The 19,541-nt window shown below is 43.6% G+C and overlaps 1 protein-coding gene across 1 annotated transcript in view; it reads left to right on the forward strand.

Moving 5' to 3' along the window:
• Positions 1-10,970: 10,970 nt before the first annotated feature.
• The window catches only part of LOC308160192 (vitamin D3 receptor A), a 55,996-nt gene continuing 47,425 nt past the window's right edge, over positions 10,971-19,541 (forward strand). The window contains exon 1 of the mRNA XM_080534086.1: positions 10,971-11,038. The gene's annotated coding sequence lies outside the window, so the exon portion shown is untranslated. The remainder of the gene's footprint in view (positions 11,039-19,541) is intronic.

Genomic DNA, 19,541 nt, shown 5'->3' on the forward strand with positions numbered 1-19,541 from the left:
CTTTGTACAATATGAGAAGTGAGGAGATATTTTACAATGCAGTGTTATTGAAAACATTCCACTTCCAAACATTTTTGAATTGAAGAACACTACTTTCTATACCCTTTTAACAATGGCTACGATGTATGTTAAGTGGAACAAAAGAACATTTTAAATAAACTGTCATAATTTTGTTTTGACTTTTGGCTTTTAATTTCCATTGAATTCCAGTTGGCACTGTGTGAATAACATGTGTATAATGTACAGTAGGACAGAATTAGAGTGTAGTTTAGCCAGGGGAGCATGTTAACGTTTTTGCTAATCAACTCACTTTCAGTTTTACATAATCTTTCAAATGGAAAAGCTAAATTTTTAAAATTAATTAAATTTATTAAATTATTTATTAAATTATTAATTTATTAAATTATGTATGTCTAGGTCAAAGTATTTCTGTATGAAAGTGTTCCCACTGGGAATGAATGTCCCCTTGTATGAGTTGATTAGGCTACAGCAGTGATTATCTTGATTGTGTTGTGTTATGGAGAAAAGCCTAAATTGCATACTAGGTCACATAGACCGAACAAGCATTCCTACCCTTTATTGGGCATAGAATGTGCTATAAATTAGTCTTCCTATCCAAGAAGAGCCTTACTGTTCGGCAGGAGATTCTCATTCAGTCTGATTGGTGTGATATTTAAAACCTTCAGATTTCCATCCAGCTATCCCATCTGTCTATGTCTTTTCAGTGCTGCGCACTGGGGGCTATTCGATCAACGTCGCTAAAGGAAAATCCAGGGTTCCAGCAACGTTGATGGAATACTCTCAAAAGGATTGCCCTGAATAAATAAAGGATACGATTTGCATATTGGATCGCTTGCTTACGGTATAGAATCTCCGCTGGTGTAGGCGACATAGTACACTTAAGATAATATCACATGACACAAATAATCAATAGAGCATTGCATTACGTGTCTAGTGCTGCAACATCTGTTTATATAACGCAACGTCCTTCTAGCCATTAACCAGTGGATTTTCGGTCATTTAGAAATTCGGCACATGTTAGTGCACTTCAGACTTTTACAAACATGGAGCGATGTCATTGATTACAATGAAATGATTGATATTGAGAAACGTTATTGCTGTCTCAAAAGGACGAGGTCCTACCGAGATTTGAACTCGGATCGCTGGATTCAAAGTCCAGAGTGCTAACCATTACACCATAGGACCAGATAAGAACGGAGCTGGCCAATATGAGTTTATAAAAAATGACGCAATAGTTTTTCTCCAGAAGTCGCTGACAACAAACGTTGACAATTTACTTTTTATGGATGTGCAGTCGTTTTCAGCATCATCATGCTTTTGCTAACTACCCATCTCTTCGCTAGATTGCTTTGAACTACTACACGTTGCAATGCTAGCTAGCTATTCTGGCTTGCATTAAAGCATTAGCATTAGCAGTAAAGCTGTCATACAAATGACAGAAAATATCTAACTGTCCTGTCATGGACTCTTTCTCAGCTGATGCGGATAACAATGTAGATTATTTTAATTAAAGTAATACATAAGTATTTAAGTACACAGAATCTGAGGCGGTGCGTGCCAGTGCCATATGATGAATACATTATGGTTTAATACGTTCTATAACGATTGCATGTTAAGCCGAAAGCAACATATTCGAAGGGTGGTGAGGTGTGAACTTGATTTAATTAATTATTTATCCTCCCTCTTTTATTTAGCACTCTTTAAGCGTTGAGTTCCGTTGAACACACCACCTCCTTCTACAAATATTGCACACATACACACACGCACGCACGCACACACGCACGCACGCACACACACACACACACACACACACACGCACACACGCACGCACGCACGCACGCACACACACACGCACGCACGCACGCACGCACACACACACACACACACACACACACACACACACACGCACACACTGCATGTAGGCCTAAGTGTCTTTGTTATATCTGGAAGCCATTGACAGTGTATACATATTATACCATAATAGCCACATAATTGTACACTGACAAGAGCAGTCAAACAGAACTCAAGCTAAGAGAGCATGTCATTTCATACTTAATTGAACACCACGCTTATGAAAGATTACCCTCAGAGATTAGCACACAGTGAAATACTTAATTTAATCTTGGCTTTACTTGACAGCACACTTAACAGTAGGCCCAAGGCCTCTATATACTGCCATCACTGCCACTCTGTGGCGCGCAATAAAAATAACCTACTGATTAGACCTGCCCTGCTTGTCTATATAAATGACTGAGTGGTTCATTTATAAACATGCTTTTACACTATTCCTTTGCTCTTTCTATTCAAGAACCAAGAAACACTATGATGTATTGCAGTCATTTGGCCTAATTGTACTAATTACAAGATTTGGTTCCAAGTTGCTTCTGCTATCTTCCATTATTAAGTTAACTGCTGTAACAGGGACCCACGTGGGCCCATACTGAAAGTGGTTTAATACAGAGATGTTCTTTTGAAAGAGGCTTTGGTTAATGTAATTGATGCTTTCCATCAGCGCGTTTTTGTGGAGAGCAAAGGTGCGAGTCACATGGTAACCACCAGAGGGTAGTAGAGTACTAAAGATTTCCTTGCAGCTTTAACAGTTTTAACATTATAGGAATTATTTGTCTTTTTGTTTATTCCTTCTGATAGCATGGATGATTTACATCATTATCATCTGTTAGTAGAGATATTCAACATTTAAGGGGGTCAAATCTACCTGCAAAGTGTGTCTCAGACCTTATTCAAGGGCCCTATCAGTGGAGGCTAGTGGAGGTAGAGATCAGAGGATGGGCTCATTGTAATGCATAGAATCAAATGAGGAATGGTATCACTTTCCATTCCCTGCATTACAATGAGCCTGTCCTCAGAATGTTTGATACCATTCCTCATTTCATGCATTACAATGAGCCTGTCCTCCAATTCCTACCTCCAAGAGCCTCGCCTAGGCCCTAATATATACCCTAAGATGGACTACGGGATACATTACTTGACCGCCTGTCTATAGAGCTTATCCTAGTCTCCTAAAGGCTTACAGGGAGCCCCCTGTCATGACAATCTAATTTCTACGCATGTAACATGTACTCACCCAACCTGGTCAGTGTACAACACAAACACCTCCAACAAACACACACCTTTGACCCTCTCCTCCCGCTGCAGGGCATGTGTGCTCAACGCCTGGCCATCTATCTGCTAAGGAACAGCCCCATGCAGGGAGTCATCAATTACAGTGTATCTGTGTTTTTCTAATCTTCCCAGGCTGACTGAGGAGCACTGGGAGATCCATCATTTTGAAATCTTATATAACAGAAATCCTCGTGTCACTCTTGTGGATCGGGCAAGGTGTAATGAATAGAAATGTTTCAGTGTACTTTTTTAAAATGTTATTTCAAAGCGTTAGGATGGAAACTGACACAGAAGCGTTGCCTTTGGCAACCTCAGACGATCCATAATCCCAGTCAGACTAATTTGGGCTAAGACCCTGATTAGTGCTAATCTCAACTTTTGCCTAATTGGTGCGTCCAGAACCCCTGGCCCTCCTTCTAAGCTGGATTGCGATGTCCCATGCTGTGGAAGATGCCGCGTGTGTGTGTGTGTGTGTGTGTGTGTGTGTGTGTGTGTGTGTATGTGTGTGTGTGTGTGTGTGTGTGTGTGTGTACATGCTGGCATTGGTGCATTGGTGTATTGGCCTTCCTTCTTAACTGATCAATAAGCCTGATGGTGTCCAATGAATGTCCTTGTTACTGACCCCTCGAAATTCCAGGCAATCAGTTGCTAAGTCAATCAGATGAGGGCATAAATGAAATGATCAGATTGGCAGTTGGTTGTCCTTCTTCCAGACAGAAGATAAAGATGGTGTGTTTACTTTTGTGAGGTGAAAGGTTCTCTCAAATTCTAAATTCTATGTTCTATGTTCTATGTATTCTAGATTCATTAGTGGTGAAGACTTATATTAGTTAGATGTACTGGCTATACATTAGACTCATCAAGTAAATGCACTGTCAGCGACCAACAATGTCCCCAAGCTGAAGCCAGGGCACTGTACAGTAATTGCTGTTTTCAGATCAATCCTAAATTGAACTGAAGTGGAGCTAGACAAAGAGAGATGTGGATGAAAGCTAAGATATTGTGCACTCTTTTTCATTCCCTATCTATTAACTCTGCTCTCTATTTCTCTCTCTCTCTCTCTCCCTCTCTCTCTCTCTCTCTCTCTCTCTCTCTCTCTCTCTCTCTCTCTCTCTCTCTCTCTCTCCTCTCTCTCTCTCCTTCTCTCTCTCTCTCCCTCTCTCGCTCTCTCTCTCTCTCTCTCCCTCTCTCTCATACACTCTAGTCTTTCTTCTCTACAGTCTCTCTTTACGTGCCCCCACTCTCCCTGCATCTCTCTCTCTCTCAAACTCCTCATCCCTCCTTCCCTCCCTCCCTCTCTGGACACATCTCAATAGAACAAACAAATAAATTCCTATTTTGTGGCGTCCAGGTAACAAGCTGCAGTTTGTAGCCGTAGAATTTGAGCTATGTCAAGTCAGACCCAGAGCAAACACAACAGCGTACAGATTTAGTGCCTAAAGTTTGGTTCCTGGGGAATGAATGAGGAGTATTTGTGTTGCGTGGTCTCAATACTTCTCCTGTCACATGGGCCGTTCCTGTGTGGCTTAGAGAGTGTGTGAGGACGCATAATCTATCACCAGCCATCTCCAACTGGCTACGTAAGTCAGGTTGTACTGCATGGGAGGCTGGTGGAGGTAGAAATCGGAGGACGGCCTCATTGTAATGTACCTATTGTACTGTATGAAGACTTGCTTGTGTGTTGGGAGAAGGATGGCGATCCTATTGTTAAAACTGAGATAATTAGATTTATTGCATGTTTGTGTTGATGGCAATGTTATCGTTCTTTATGTACAGAGTCTTTATGGTGCATTCAGTTGCTTGAACTAAAGTCAGCTGAATAGTCTGAGTTGTAGGAAAGAGAGTTTGAGAAAAAAACAGACATACATCTGTCACACACAAACAAACGGAAGGAAGAGAGAGACTAGGCTACAGCATGAGAAAGAGACTCACATCACTTTCAACCACTGAAATGTGCAAACCCAATGATGTTGTACAGATTTATTTTTTATCAAGGCACTTCATCATACAAACCGACTAACAACCACAATAAAAGAGAAGGGGTGAGACAAGGTGTGAGGTGTGAGAGGAAGTGGAAAATAGGATGATAAGGAGAGAGGGAGAGAGAGAGAAATAGAGGGAACTGGAGGGTGAGAAAAAGGGCAATGATGGCCTTGGGGAGGGAGGGAGAAAGAAGGAAGAGAGAGGGGGGGGGTAGAGTATAGATAGCGCTAACCTAGGGCAGCTGTTACATAAGAGCCATCAGCACAGGAGCACTGTAGCGTAACCTAGCGAGCTGTGCTAGGCGGGAGGCAGATGGAGGATGCTTCCAGAGGTCCCATGTCGTGACACAAATAGCAACGAGGAACGGTTGCACTTAGTCAATCATTGACTCATTGTGGGGCAAGGCAAGAAGCTAATAGCGTCGCCCGGGGGCGCTTCACAAACTCTGTTTGCCCCTTTTTGCACAAGCGCCATTTAAAAATTGAAAGCAGGCCTGGATCGCATCACAGCTTTGGCTAAGTGGCTATCTACTGCTGCATTGTAAATACGACACTCAGCCCCTGTAACTAAGACTGTGGAGTACCAGGATGTGTCATGGAGTTGGTGTTGTTTTCAGTCAGGTTAGGATAGGCGGGGTGAGTGTGAGAGGTGGATGGTGGAGATAGAAATTGGAGGACGGGCTCATTGTCATGCATAGGACAGAATGAGGAATGGTATAGATTACTTGCATTGTTTGATACCGTTCCTCACTCCATCCCATGCACCCATTCAATGAGCCCTGGTGTGAGTCTCTATGTTGTCTGTCCATCTGTCCGTCTCGTCCTTCCCTGGCTGGTGATCTTCAAGGCCAGTGTCTGCAGGCCTTGGCAGACCAGGGTGTAATTTTCTAAGTATAACTCGTACTGAGGGGATAGATAGTTGGGGGCTGCCAGTTTATGTTTGCTTTTTAAAATTGGATACAAGCACACGCAAACACGCAAGCAAGCACGCAACTGGAAAAGTCCTCCTCCTGTAGTTGAACTCTTACCCCCCCCCCCTCTCTCTCTCTTCCCCTTTCACTCTGTTTCTGTGTCTCTCTCTCTGAGAGAGTTTGCACCTGTTACTTTGAGAGGGGAAATAAAAGACTTAACCAAGGTTCAAATGACCGGGTGATGGAGGGTGCAGGGATATCCCGTACCCGATAACAGGGCACCTTTTTGGGACACAAGTCCAATTCTGTCTGCGTTCACATCCATCTGGGTTGCAGAGACTGGAAATTGGAAAACATTATCCTTGGTTCAGACCGCAATTTTCCAGGCACTGTCTCGAGTCAATGTGCAATTTGAACCCTAATGTGAACTCTGCATAAAACACATCAAACACACTCTATCTGTTTACATTTATCTGTTAACCGGCAGGAGATTTCACTTTCACATGTTCAGCTTAGCGTGTACGCCAGTGTGTGCTTTAGCGTGTGCTCTAGGCTCCTGTGATCCATGGTGTGGGCTGCAAGAGAGGCTGGTGGAGGTAGAAATCGGAGGACAGACTCATTGTAATCCATGGAATGGAATGAGAAATGGTAACAAACACGTGGTTCCTGATTTCATTCCATTCCATGCACTACAATGCATCTGGTTTCTACCTCCACCAGCCTCCGCTGTGGCTGTGTACTCGAACAAAAAGTTCTGGAATGTACTTTATGAGTGGCTATTTAGACTGAAAATACATTGTTGTTGTGCTAGGAAGAACCCCAGAGAAAACCTGCGTTGTATCTCTATGGGCAGAACCTTATTTTGTAGCTGTGACCTAGGCCCCATGGTCCCTTCTTCCCCCTCCCTTTATCTCTCTCCAGAGCCCACTGGGGCAGAGGTGAAGTGGGGGGGGGGTTGTTTTCTCCACGGTCGTCAACGTTGTTTTGCAACACTTGACATTGATCTAACTGGGGCTGGTGAGTGATGTGGCTGCAGTGACACAACTGTCTGTCTGCAGAGCCCGCCTCCCTCTCTCCTCTCCTGCTCTCTTCTGTCACTGTGTCTCTATGGATCATTCATTACAGGATCATTTAGGTGTGTGTGTGTGTGTGTGTGTGTGTGTGTGTGTGTGTGTGTGTGCAGGTGTGTGTGTGTGTGTGTACATGTGTGTGTGTTTATGTGTGTGTGTGTGTGTGTGTGTGTGTGTGTGTGTTGATCTGTGTTGAGAGCTGCTGATAGTTAATGTTTCCTCAGGGGAGGAAGTGACTGGAAGTGACTGGAAGTGATCTATCAAACGTTTCCTCTGGGTGAAGTGTTTTATTATACTAACCTTTGGACCTGTGAGATATGATATACACTGGAGAATAATGCAATTAATGATCACAATAAGTAGTAATGATAAGGATCAGACACTTGATGACGATGATGATGATGATGATGATTATGATGATGGTGGTTCTGGTGGTGATGATGATGATGGTGATAATGATGGTGATGATTATAAACAACTAATTATATGACTATAACTGATATTAACCTAAATCAATGCATTCATATAACGGTTTTAACTTGTTATACACACCTTAGTTGTTGCTTCACACTTGCATAGATAGTAAAGAGTTTAGTGGGAGTTGCAGCTGTTTTATATGACACAAGCCAAATAAATAAAAACAAAAATAATCACAGCGTAACTGCACATCAGCAGGGGTACAGCTCAATGTAAAGTGTTCCCACTTCATTTCAGATCAAACTCTCTATGTGTTTGACCATAAAACTGCATTCATCTAGTCCCTGGGCTTTTATTTGCTTTTCCAGCTGCTCTGAGTCTCCGTGCGGCTGTGGGCCTTTTAAATAGGACAGTCTGGGAGAGCTATGTGCCCCTGTGGTGAACACTGCTAAAGCAGAACAGTCAACACAGAGAACTGACCGTTCAGAGGCTAGCTAGCTGATGCTAACGCTAACCTCCTTTACGTAACATCTTCTTTCTCAGATGATAAGTATCTTACCTAACATTGTGAGGCTGGTGGAGGCCAAAATCGGAGGACGGGCGGGCTCATTATAATGGAATGGTATCAAACACGCGTGCTTGTTCCATGCATTACAATGAGCCCTTTTCTATTTCAGCCTCCACCAGTGTCCCCTACTAACGTTGTGATACAATCACAAATAGTCTAAACATAAGTCTTGGTGGAACGATACTAACACAATAGCATCAATAGAAGCGGCATCATTTCACACACATTTCACTCAACATCAAGAGCAAAGGACGAATGGGAATTTCCACCCATGGAGGTAAATCCAGAGGGTTAGTGTGGCTGTGGTTGGTCTGCGTTCCAGTGAGGCCTGCTGTCAAAGTGTCTGTGTGTGCATGTGTCTGTGTGTGTGTGTGTGTGTGACAGGGGTGGAATCCGAGAGGTAGAGAGTGTCTCCTGTTCCTCCGTCGCAGTGTGTGTTTACACAACTGACACACCCCTAACCCAGGCACCACACACACACACACACACACACACACACACACACTCACACACAAACACATACACAAACACACAAACGTGCACATGCGCACACACACACACACACGCACACACACACGCACACACACACACACACACACACACACACACGCCCACAGAGACCCCCCACCCCTGATGCCTCACTGGCCCCATACACACTGATCCGCCCCTCAGACACAAAGCCACAAGCGCTGGCCTAGATTCCTGCACGTGCAGACGCAGGCATGACTGAACATAACGGCACAGGGAAAATATTACACACACACACACACACACACACACACAAACACACACACACACACACAAACACACACACACACACACACACACACACACACACAGATGTATAGTAGAGACAGCTATGTAAATATACACATTCCATCACCTACAAAGATACTCTAGATGTATACATGCTGAAAGATTAGAATGTGCTAATGTGCTAATCCCCCATGGCCTATACATTCACACACACACACACACGCACACACACACACACACACACACACACACACACACACACACACATATGGATACGCCCACACATGGTGTCCCAGATCCAGACAAAGGCTCTTTGCTTTCACTGTTACACACTAAGCCCCCTCCCCCCTCTGTATTTCTCCCTAACACACACACACACACACACACACACACACACACACACACACACACACCACACGCACCACACACCAGCACATGAGAGAGTTATGTAGGTTTGAGTTGTATTTGAAAGAGACACACCCAAGACACAGGAAGCTACTCCAGTGGGTCCGATGTGACCTCTGTACTAAAAACTACCTCTGATGAGTGACCGTACACACACACACACACACACACACACACACACACACACACATAGATACACACACGCACACACAAACATACACACATAGATACACATACATGCATACCCACACGTGCACATACACGTCCTTCAGAAAATGCCTTTCAGGAAATATCACATGCGTTTGGGGAAGGAAGAACAACATATCACTGGTCAAAGATGTCGTAGGTCTGGTTTCAGGCTCTGACTGGCGACTGATCATGTAGGTCTGGTTTCAAACTCAGACATTCCCCATGCGTTGGAGAAACCCACTATAGCGCAGAGCAGCTCGGCTCGGCTCTGCTCGGCTCGGCTCAGCTCACTCAAGATCACTGACAGACAAAGAGGCCCGTTTGACATTCCTGACGGTCTCCAGAAGGCTTGTGCCACAAGTCAGGCTCTCTAGGATATCTCTAACTAGGCTACACTGGATGTCAGGCTTCGGATCTAACTTGGTCAGCGGGGAATTCAGTTTTCACTTTGTCCCTTTGATCCTCTCATATTTAGGCGTCAGAGGCATTGGCGTAACATATAGAGAGATCAAGTGAAAGATTGACACTTTGATAACTTTATTGTGGATAATTCATGATGATCAGAGTCTTTATTTGGGAGTTATTGTGGACGAAATGTGTGCACAAACCCTGGACAGAATCTTGGTTAACATATGAAAGTCAAGGCAAAACTATCCTCTACATCTTTCACTAAATGTTTTCATCTTTCATCATCAGAGCTGTGAAGATCAAAACTTCACAAGGCCGTACTGTTTACCACCTCGCTACGTCATGACACACCCCTATATGGTGGGAGGGGCGTTGTCGCGAATGCATCCAGAGGAAGTTCTATTCGGCCAGAAAAACTATAGTTGTCAAGCCGTCTGTCCAATAGAAAGAGAGACTATTCTCCCACGCCAGTTGTGATTGGTTACTTCCTGTGATATATGTATAGAAATGCCTTTCTGCTAAACTGTGGGGCGGGACCTAGCAGAAGTGGTGTCCGTCTAATTAGGGATTGACTGGAGACGTACCGCTTCACACGGATTAACGTGAGTTGTTATGCTTTGAGGTTATTATTTCGTTCTGACATACAGGTGTTTGTTATATGTCTTGAAACGATGTCCCGACTATTAGCAAAACGTGTTTTGGTGATTTAATGCTGAGAAAACTGGTTCGCGAGAGGTCGGAGCTGCACGTTTCGACTCGCGCTCCGCTAACTGTGCGGCCAGCCGCGCTCGCGCTGCTGCTAACGTGCTGACATAAACAATGTTGTCAGAAACATCGACTTTCTGACGTTAGGTAGTAGTACACTTTACATTACAGAACGCTTGATGTTATTAACGGATACATTGTCACAAACCAGAGCTTGTTGACTCTTTATTCTGCATAGATGTCGCTTTGATTTAGCCATCGACCTGCAGCAGGCATACGACAGAGGGGAGCCCCCCGTTACCGTTAGCTCGCCTTGCATAATTCCACTGCAATCTCTCTCTTTGTTGACAGTTTACCAGAAAGTTTTCAGTGAAGCAAGAATAAGTTCACCCAGTTCGCAATCCTTTGGAAACTTGGAGACCCCTCTTCAGGTTTAACAGCCCCCGCTTACCCAGCAAAGTAAAGGGGGATATGCCACATCAGGTAAGAACATTATTGCATTTATAGCTAGACCACCAACATCCACAGGCAAACGTGCTTAGCTAGCTGGCTAGCCAGTCAACGGTGCAGAATGATGTCCAGGCATGGAGACACGTTCTATTCTCTTCTATTTACATTTCTATTCAACTAGTTTCATGTCATTTGCTATGTGCTACTGATCTTCGTTGCTGTTGCCTATACAAATGCCAGGTTGGTGAAGAGTTAGCTTGAATCTGAATCACTTATTATTATTATTATTATTATTATTATTTTTATTACATCTTACTGTACAAGTACACACGTAAAATTCATTGGCTTTGGATCTGTTCCTCCACATAGACATTGCAGCATTCAGATAGAAAAAAGACAACAACAATAATAACTAAGGTACAAGTAAAATAAGTGACCCTTCATTGGTGGTTTTGCAGTGGTTTCAATCGTGCAAACATGCTGTGCAAGGTGCGATGATACGGTATGTACTATGGTAGTAAGTTAGTCCAATGGTATACAAGTAATCCAGTAGTGTGCAGCAGTAGTTATAATACTGTAATATGTTAATTTGTGTAGTGTGCATGGGGCTGGTTAGGGGGTGGCAGACATTTGTATTCTTCCAGTGTATTTCTCCAGGATGCCTGATTGCTTGGGGGAAATAGCCATTTGTCAGCCTCTGAGTTTGAGCCCCTAGGCTTCGGTTCTGTTTCCCTGGCGGCAATAGCTTGAACGGTTTCTGATTGGGGTGGCTGGGGTCCCTAATAATCCTGAGGGCCTTTCTGACACACCGGTCCTTGTAGGTGTCGTGGATGGAGGGAAGCTCACATCTGCTGATCTTCTCAGCTGTCCGCACTACCCTCTGCAGCGCTTTGGGGTTTTGGGCAGTGCAGTTCCCGTACCAGGCAGTGATGCATCCCGTCAGAATACTCTCGGTAGTGTCTCTGAAGAAGGCCCCTATGATCTTAGGCCCTAAGCCGAACTTTTTCAGCCGCCTGAGATGGAAGAGGCGACGTTGTGCTTTTTTTCACCACCTTGATTACTTCTTTATTTGCAAATTGGCCTTTTTGTTTAGTTGTTAGATCCCAAGTGCATTTCAGCACAGTATTGTGGGTTTTGTTACCCGTTATCAATTCTGTGTATCATTATTGGGAGCATGAGCACTGTCTTGCTGTAAGTTATGAATATTCTGATTATGTGTAGATGCATCATTTATTATGCATAATTATTCCCCCATTAGTTATTCCCTTTTACATGGAATTTGTGTTTGAAAACCACACAGTTTATTCTCAAACATTACAGTAACTAGCCCATACATAAAGTGTGTCTGTTCTCTAGCATGTCATCATTACATTGTATGCACTGAAGACACCTGCTGCTGAAAGACCTGTATAAATGGTTTATAACTGTCTGTCGCCACTCTACACTGCTAGGTTGATGATAGACATTTCCCTTGTGTTATTGACTAAGGTTAAAGGTCCAGTCCCAGTGACATCGATCTATACATTATCAGTCAGGACCTATTTATCAGTGTTTGGAGTCTGACCTTATTTCGAGGTATGAAATGTTGGTCAATCTGGTCTTTTGTCTCGCATCTTACAGCTGTTAGTATTTGACCAGCATCTTTGAAACAACTTTTCATGTGGTTGACATTGTCATGATAAATTGGACAGTTATTCCAGAGATCCTTAGATGTGGGTTAGGGCAACTACCATTATATTACTGGCCTCAGTGGTTTTGTTTGATGTGGTCTAGCATGTGATGTTATCAATCTCCATGCTAAGGACTAGCAGAATGAGAGTGAGGGAGCTAATAGAACTAGAACTTAGAACTTAGAACTAGAACTTCAGAACTAGAGTTTCAGAATTAAAACTTCAGAACAGAACTAGAATTTAGAACTAGAATTTCATTCATTTCACACCCTCAGCCTGTACTGGCGAGGGAGAGCAGGAGAGAACACAGTGATTAGGGCCAAACAGCGTTCTCTGCCAATGGTCCAATGCTGCACACACACACACACACACACACACACACACACACACACACACACACACACACACACACACACACACACACACACACACACAGTAGTACAGTAGGCTTGCATAGAGACTATGTTGTTATCAGGCAGATTAGATAAGGCTTATGCCACTTAGGAGGACTTCAAATCAGTCTCATCTGGAGAGGAGTTATTTGTGCCTATCAACAGTCTTGTACTGGCTAGTCCCACACAGGTGTTTGGTGTCTGAGTTGTTTCTGCTCTCTAGGGTGTTGTGATATTGTCACTATATGTAACAATGTTTGTACTCATTCCATACCATGCATTAGCGATCCCACTTTTTCACTACCGATACCAATACCTGGGCTTCAGGTATCTGCGATACCGATATCAATCCGATATTATTATACTCTTGAATAATAACAAATACCTCCCCATTATAGTCCACAAGAACAGTTGGCTATTAAAGACTGCCAGCCTTTATTCAAGCAACCAAAACAGTATTGTGCAGTACTCAGTGACCAACTGTTTTAAAGTTAAAACAATTTAGCAGCATTCAGCATTGTAGAAAAAAAAAAAGAAAGAATACTGTCTGATTTCTAGTTAGTGCCTTCTCTTAATGGCAAATCAATTATAGCGCCCTTTTTTAAAGTTTAGCCTAGTGACGCCCGCTGGTGAGACCATAAACCAGTCGCAGAATCGAAGGGGTTGAAAAGTGAAATTTATTGTGTCAACAATATCTGTTTTTTGTTTTTTATCATAACAGGCAACTTGAGGTTTTAAAGTACCCACTCTATATAATATACAACAGTTTAACGATCACTAAATACTTATAATTTTGGGATTGGATTCACTGTTCTCGTTTGCCGTAGACTACTGGGTAAGTGATAATGACTTGTAAACTTACTTTCGTTCAAAAGCCAGGACTGTGTGTTCATCTAATTAGGCCTATGTGTAGTTGTGTTTTTAGCATGTTGATGTTCTCTCAGCATGTTGTGATGTTATAAAAACGCAGTTAGATGTTCGTAGCGATGTACCACTGTTAGCTGCTAGCTGTTAGCAGCATTTGTTGTTTGTGGTTTGATCAGAGTCACTTTTCTCCTGTCACATTCCCATTCTTGAGGTGCACCAACATTCAAATACTCCTGTCGTCTTGATTTCTTTTCCGATTTCAATGTATGACGCATCATTTGAAAGCTTACAATCTGTAGTTTCAGACTATGTAAAAAAATGAAAAATTACTTAAATTAGGCAAATGGTTTATGATTTCACTAGCTGGCATCAGACTCATTACACACAGGTAGCTACTAGCCAACTCTCATGCACGTGACCACTGGCTACTACTGTTGTCATTACGTGAGTGACACGTCAGATCGGGAGGGCAGATCGGAGCCTATTTTTTTTCATGTTCGATCTGCGATCCAACATTCTGGACCAATATCGCACTGATGCCGTGGATCGGATCGGGACATCCCAACCATGATTTCCGCCTCTCCAGACGCTATCACTTTCAGGACACTCCTTGTAAGGTGGGAAAAAATGTTAGCTTATGTTTTTTTGCTCTTGATCCTCCCTTTGCTTGATAATGATAATAATAAAAAAACGGTCATTTAGAGCATTTATTTGCAGAATATGACAACTGGTCAAAATAAAAAATAAAAAGATGCAGTGTTTTCAGACCTCGAATAATGCAAAAAAAGTTCATATTAATTTTTAAACAACACAATACTAATGTTTTAACTTAGGAAGAGTTCATAAATCAATATTTGGTGGAATACCCTGGTTTTCAGTCATAGCTTTGCAGCTTTGCACAACATTCAAGCAGCTCGGCTTTGTTTGATGGCTTGTGACCATCCTTCTTCCTCTTGATCACATTGCAGACCTGGGGTTCAGGTCTGGAGATTGGGCTGGCCTGGCAGGGTCTTGATCTGGTGGTCCTCCTTCCACACCATGATTGACCTGGCTGTGTGGCATGGAGCATTGTCCCACTAGAAAAAACAGTCCTCAGAGATGGGGAACATTGTCAGAGCAGAAGGAAGCAATCTTTCTTCCAGGACAACCTTGTACATGGCTTGATTCATGCGTCCTTCACAAAGACAAATCTGACTGATTCCAGCCTTGCTGAAGCATCCCCAGATTATCACTGATCCTCCACCAAATTTGGCACAGTGGGTGCAAGACACTATGACTATATCCAGTCATTATGGACTTTTGCAAACCTCAGGCTGGCAGCTCTTTGCTTCTCATTGATGAAGGGCTTTTTTCTAGATTTGCACGACTTCAGCCTTGTCCCAAGGAGTTTTTTGTACATCACTTGATGTCATCCTATGGTTGTTGAGTGACATTCGAATCTGATCAGTGGAGAGTCGTTTTCACACTCTGCCGGTCCGTAGCTTTGTTGTCCCCAATGTCTGCTGCTTGACCTAGTTTTTAAGAACTGCCGTCTTTGACATTTTAAGGATGGAAGCAACATGAAGCTTGCTGTATCCCTCTGCCAGTAAAGCCAGAATTGAACCCTTCTTTTCCTCACTCAAAACTCAACTCTTTTGACATGGTCAATAGTTATTTTTTGATTCCTATTACTATTGAGGTACTACTAGCTCTGTTTTTGCCATTCAGCTGGTCCTATTGCAAGAGGATAATGATGACCACAGCAGTGGTTTTTATACTTTTCTTTGTTAAATAAGATTCATCACCTCACTAAGTACAAGGAGGTGTACAGACACTGGAATGGAATGGCTGCCATACATGTAGAGATGCTGATTTAAGAAATGTTTGGAGTGGTCTCTTAATTTTTTCCAGAGCTGTGTGTATATATGTGTGTATATATATAACATGTACACACAATGTTCCACAGTGAAGGTGGTGATTCATCGCTTAAACCATGCCTCAAATCATTTCAAAGTCCTCCTCCTTCCTGTTCCTTTTGTATGGCGTCTGTGATGAAGTGCCTCCTTCAGAGTGCTAACTCAATAGGGCCGTGGTCACCGTCTGTTCAAGTGTCCTCCTCTTCATGGCTGAGTTATGTCAAAGTACAGAACGTCACAGATAACCGTTTGCCTGGGTACCTCTGCAGTACAAGGTGCAGTACAAACTGTCATAGACAGATGTTTTCCCATACTGTGTGGGTACTCCGTGTTCCGTATTTCTAAGTTGTATCTTCAAAACATGTACTGGGATACAGGAGTGGGTTTTGTATGAGAGTACAGTACAGTCTATCCAAGCTCTTCTCTTTGAAAACATTAGCAGAATAATAATAATAGTAATGGTACCACAGCTGATGGTACAGTCCAATTTCTCTGTCTTTGAGTAGCACGGTGTTAACACAATAGTAGCCAGTGTGGAAAGTGTCCATGATGTGACCATGGCAGGGTTTCCGTTAGAAAAAATTTGTGCCGGTCAACGTGTCCTGGAAGATTTCAATTTACCGGACAAACGTGAGATATTCCGGTCATCATATTAAAATATAATATAGCTGTTTGTCGCGGTGATTACTGTTGTGTAGCCTAGCCTATATATGCCTATATGTTTAATGTCTATTTCTCATCCGATACAATTAGATGCGAGCTATATAATAATAGGCTTTCATGATTCGCATGCGCGCTATGCCATTATGTCCAGCGCTGAACGCGCACCAGGGAACTGAACAGACTGCATCGATCAATGAACGGACTCCACATTACGTTAACTGAAGTTTGTTAAATTGTTTGGGATTAATGTGAGTTTTCTATTTTCTCTTTCCAGTTTTACCCTTTTTATCAATAAAACAACGTCATTTCTATAACCAGGTCTCGCTGGTTGGGAAGGCATTTAGTTTAGCAGCACTTTGAGCTGCAACGTTTGCAGGTTAAAAGCAGGGTTGCCAGATGGGCCGGGTTATCGCCGAATGGGCTACTGGGTTTAGCGGTAATAGACTGGTTAGGCTGTAAAATCCCATCTGGCAACCCTGCCACCGCTGTTTCGCGGAGTCATCATCATGCCGGCGTCAAATCATATAATAATAAAAGAAATATATAGCCTATATGTTCGTCTTTTTTTAATATAGAAGGAATCAGAATGTGACAATTAAACTTTAGCGAATTGTATTCAAATTGTGCTCAGAGGGAATTATTTTCACCGGACATTATGACCGAAGAGATTTCAATTTGTCGGACTTCAATAGATTTTACCGGACAAAGACCGGTAATTACCGGTTAACGGAAACCCTGGTCCATGGTTGATGTTGTTGTTGGTGCTATCTTGGCTCTAGCAGGTTTGACTCAGGGTGGCTGGTGAAGAAAATTGGAGGATGGGCTCATTGTAATGCATGGGATTCAATGGTTTGATACCATTCCTTATTCCATGCATTACAATGAGCCTGTCCTCCAATTTCTACCCCCACCAGCCTCCGCTGGTCAGACTGCAGTGCAGTGTCTTTTGGCCCTGTTGAGAGAGAAAGAAAGAGAGAGAGAAAGAGAGGGAGAATATTTCTGTTCTACGAATGGTGAGCGTGGCCCCCTAGATGGGCTAGTCTTGTGAAATATTCCATCTACATGCTTTAGAAAAACACAAGTGAAAGGTTAGCCTCCAGTAGCCTCTGCCCTGTAGAAGCAGAGGGGTGGTGTGTGTCACAGAGCACCATCATTAGCTTTGACAAACACTTCAAGCCTAATTTTCTGGATCAACAAAGGTATACAGGTGGTAGTGGGCGTAGGAGTGGGTGATTTACATGGCTACTTGATCTATTTCTAGTCTATAGATAACAACAACAACAACAACAACAACAACAACTCCTTTATGAACTAGAGATATGAACATGTTTGCGTATTAGGGAAATAAGCTAGCTAGTTGTTCCCGCTCTGTGATAAACACCCCCCGCCCCCCAGGACTTAAGGCAAGCCAGATGATTCACCGAGCGGGAATGCCCCCCCCCCCCCCCCCCCCTCCCCTGCCAGGGACCACCCAGCTATGGGAGGGACATTCAGGGAGATTCCTTAGCCAGATTAAACCCTTTAGCAACACACTGCAGCCATAGAATTAAGCTCTCATCAAACCCCGCCGTCATTACACTGTTGCACCCGTACTCACATTTAGTTAATTAGCGTAAATGTCTGAAATCATGGCGCCCCCCCCCCCCCCCCTCCCCAGTCAGTTTGCTGCCCGTACTGGAGACGACTCTTGAAGAAGAGGCTAATGGCTTCCACGTGAGGGGTAATTGCGATGGAACAACAGCGTAAGTGTAGGTGTCGTTCCGGCCTTGCGATGCTGCTGCTGGGGAGGAAAGCGCTGATGTTATGGTTGTGTGATTGGGCCCTAGTTACGACCTGGCCTCAGGTTGTGTGATTGGGCCCTAGTTACGACCTGGTCTCAACTTGTGTGAATGGGCCCTGGTGACGACCTGGCTTCAGGTTGTGTGATTGGGCAGATCTGGACTGTCTTAAAGGTCACAGACTTCACAGCATGATGTTAGCCCAAAGATCTATTGTGTGTTTCAGCGGTAAACATGTGACTAGGGATGGAAGGGAGTATTGTTGATGAATGTGGGTCATCCAACTCACACCGGTTGTGTTTGAGATTAGTACATTGCAGCTGGACTGCGCACCACAACAGATTGACACATCACAGATGTTAGGTTACTAACATGTTAAAGTTGAAACACTTAACTCATTTAGTGCCGAGGGGGAATTAAGTTGCCCAAATTGTCAACATTCTAGAGTGCCATGAGTGACTTTATTCGCCAAAAATGCATACATTATGAAAGTATTGTTGCTAGGTAAATACCACATAAAACACTTGGCACTTGAAGTGGTGAGTGTTTCGGAATGCTTTGGCAGTTGGTAAGTTAAACACTTCTCCAGGTATTGTGAGAGCACATTGTGCAGCACAGCCCGAGTGTAGCAGACCTCTGCTGTGAGGTCTGCAGGTCTAGCAGACCTCTACCAGGACCATGGTCCCTCCCTCACAGTGACATAAAGACCTCTACCAGGACCATGGTCCCTCCCTCACAGTGACATAAAGACCTCTACCAGGACCATGGTCCCTCCCTCACAGTGACATAAAGACCTCTACCAGGACCATGGTCCCTCCCTCACAGTGACATAAAGACCTCTAGCTCTACCAGGACCATGCCCCCCGCCCTCCCCTCCCTGAGGCACAGTGACATAAAGACCTCTAGCTCTACCAGGACCATGCCCCCCGCCCTCCCCTCCCTGAGTCACAGTGACATAAGCCACATGGCTTCTTAATCCTGCTGAGCCAGTGTGAGCCAATCACACCAAAGGACAGAGGGGCGTTGTGCCCTCACAGGAGGGAAAATACTCACCTGAGGACGCCTGGGGTCCTCGTCCTTATATGCAAATGCACTTCTTATCTTCCTCAGAATAGTTGTCAAGGCTTGTATCTAGTAGGTGCATACACTCTTAGAAGAACATGGTTGTAAAGAGTTCTTCATTCCCATAGGGAGAAATGCAACCCAAAATGGTTCAACACTGAACAACGTCTTCGAAGGGAAAGGGTTCCCCTTTGGTGACAAAATGAAGA

This window comes from Nansenia antarctica (assembly GCF_963989245.1).
Source record: "Nansenia antarctica genome assembly, chromosome: 6".
In the NCBI taxonomy this organism is placed as follows: Eukaryota; Metazoa; Chordata; class Actinopteri; order Argentiniformes; family Microstomatidae; genus Nansenia; species Nansenia antarctica.